We start from the raw sequence: 2,500 nt of genomic DNA, 5'->3' as shown, positions 1-2,500 counted from the left end.
ACACCAGGAGGGCACTTACAAGTTACAAGGCGTTTCGTTACTTCCTGACAAGTCCGTCTCGGAACAGGTCCACACTCTGTCTGCAGACCCCCTCTACAGATGGAAGCAGAGGAAGTGTTCTAGATTACATGCCACTGATAAGACACTGTGTTATACGAGACGAGCCGTCACCCTTATCATCCTGGGAGCCTGGCCCTGGCTGACTGTGTGTAAAGCAGTGACATATCACCGCCTGGTGGTAGCGTCCAGCAAGAGCAACTGAAGACTTTAGAGTAGGCTAGAGTTGTGGAGTAGGTGGAGGTTGGGCTATATTTTTTTTGCCCTTCCATACAAATTCCAAGAGCATTCTCTTGTGTGATTGTTCCATTTATTATTATTATTGTTATTATTATTATTATTATTATTATTATTATTATTACAGTATTTTCCCAGTAGTTTATTTATGTTTTCCCAAACTGTAGCTGTGTTTTATATGTTGATATTTACCATTATATTTTGTTACCCTGCTTTATACTAGGTACATAATAACATATTTTGTAGCTATAAGATATTTCCCTATCTAATATTTTTTTATAAAGCTTTTTATGAGCGAATGGGTTTTTTGGGTGACAGCGTGCAAAATGAAGTTGAGTCAATTAACTGATGTCTCGCTTCCCTTGTTTTTGCTTTTCCCATCGAAAGGAAACTCAGAAATATGCTGTGCTTTTTTTCTTTCCCTGGCCCTGTGTACATTGTTGTGTATTTGAAATGTTTGGATGACGTAGAAGAATCCTTGAGATATGAAGCTGTTGTGTTTGAAGGAATAATGAATTTAATAAAAAGAATGCACATGAAAAATGAACTTCTGGTACAATGTGTAGCATGTTTGCACTCGACCGCCAGGGGTGAGTCCATGCCCTCAGGGGTGGGGTGAGAGCCCTCCATGGTTGTTTTATCACGTCACTTTACGCTTTAACCTCCATCACTGAGCCACTGTGTATTTCATCACACACACACACACACACACACCCTCACACTTTCACAGTCTTACATGAGTGCTTTCTTCTGGGCACATTTCTACTGTTTCAAGATTTGATTCTCATTCAGGCGCAAACATTCATAGCCCCCCAGAGACAACTCAAGAGTTCAAAAGCCTGACAAAAATAACCAGAGCTCCCTATTTGAGAATAGCAGTGAGGATTTATCTGAAGTGCAGGTGTAAGTCTCAGACTGCCTCAACTTTATGGACTAGAGTAGACCCACAGACTCATCACATAGACTCACTCTTTTAACCAAAAGCTAGTTTGGTTTGGTCAGTGACAAAGGGTGTGTATATATATATATATATGATGTTATTCATGACATTACATACGGTAACTTAGTTGACATGTCATACAACGCATAGCCACAGGTGTAGTCTTGAGCAAAATCTGCAGATTTAGCATACACCTAACAATGTTTTCTTTAGCTTAGAAGAATTGGAGATTTTTGCAGATGGTCCCCAAAGGTCTAGCCCCATCATTTCTGGTGTTGTACCCTTTACAGAAAATAACTATAATGAATCCTATAGTATTTTAGGACAAAATATCATAGTAATCTTATAGGAGTACTAGAGATATTATATGAATATTGAATATACTATAGAAGTAGTATAGGATTGTACACACTTATGAGCTGAACACTATAGAGGGTAAGGATGTTATAGAGGTATAGGGCCTATTACAGAACATCAACGTTTTATTCACTGCCATAGAACTGCTATATAAATCTTATAGTATAGATCTTTTTCGTAAGATACCTTTACTTTGCAGTTTATTTTATCAGTAGTTTAAAACCTACTGCGAGAGGATTTGAGTAAAACTGGACGTAGGGTAATTGATTTATTGGAATGTGGTTCCCTCTTGTGGTCATAAATGGAAGTTCATATTTTTTGTCGAGAAGGGTGAAAGGCGTGTTCCTCGTGTTGTAGGCATATTCACATGGACATGTTTTGTGCACCTCTGTGACACGAAACCAACAACCTCACTGACTACGTGAAACAGAAAACAAAGCAGAATAGACTGTTGAATCTATTCTACTGGCGAATTGGGCCACTTTCTGCTATGAACGCAGTCATCACACACAACTTTATGATCCGATTTAATCTTCTGACCAGTTCACAGATCAAAACCCCAAAACAGCAGTATCAAGAAAACGCCTACCATGCAAGCTTAGCCTACTAAGCACAATTGCTGGGCCTTTATTATTTAACGCCAGAACATAGGCTAATTGACAAAGATAACAAAGATAGACTACACACGTTTGGATCTTTTTTTTTTTTCATTACAAGCAAACATACTTATTTAAATCACTTATATAAAGTTGCTTTCATTTCAGATGCATCTTTATCATAGCTATAGGCTACTATTGTACTATAATACGCCTCTATGATCTCGTGCTTGGTGTGGCGCAACGCAGCCGCAGATGCTCAAACGCGCAAAGATAGACTCAGTTGTGTCCAACTAGGCTACAAACGTCTCCA

General features: G+C 38.7%; 1 protein-coding gene across 1 annotated transcript in view; it reads left to right on the top strand.

Moving 5' to 3' along the window:
- The window catches only part of rasgef1ba (RasGEF domain family, member 1Ba), a 44,641-nt gene extending 43,800 nt beyond the window's left edge, over window positions 1-841 (top strand). Inside the window, 1 exon segment of the mRNA XM_042101538.1 lies at window positions 1-841. This exon segment is cut by the window's left edge and continues 1,161 nt beyond it. The gene's annotated coding sequence lies outside the window, so the exon portion shown is untranslated.
- The last annotated feature ends 1,659 nt before the right edge of the window (window positions 842-2,500 follow it).

The sequence above is a fragment of the Alosa sapidissima genome, chromosome 8, assembly GCF_018492685.1.
Source record: "Alosa sapidissima isolate fAloSap1 chromosome 8, fAloSap1.pri, whole genome shotgun sequence".
NCBI lineage: Eukaryota > Metazoa > Chordata > Actinopteri > Clupeiformes > Clupeidae > Alosa > Alosa sapidissima.
Note: the sequence above shows the minus strand (reverse complement) of the source record. Positions and strands in the feature narration are given on the sequence as shown.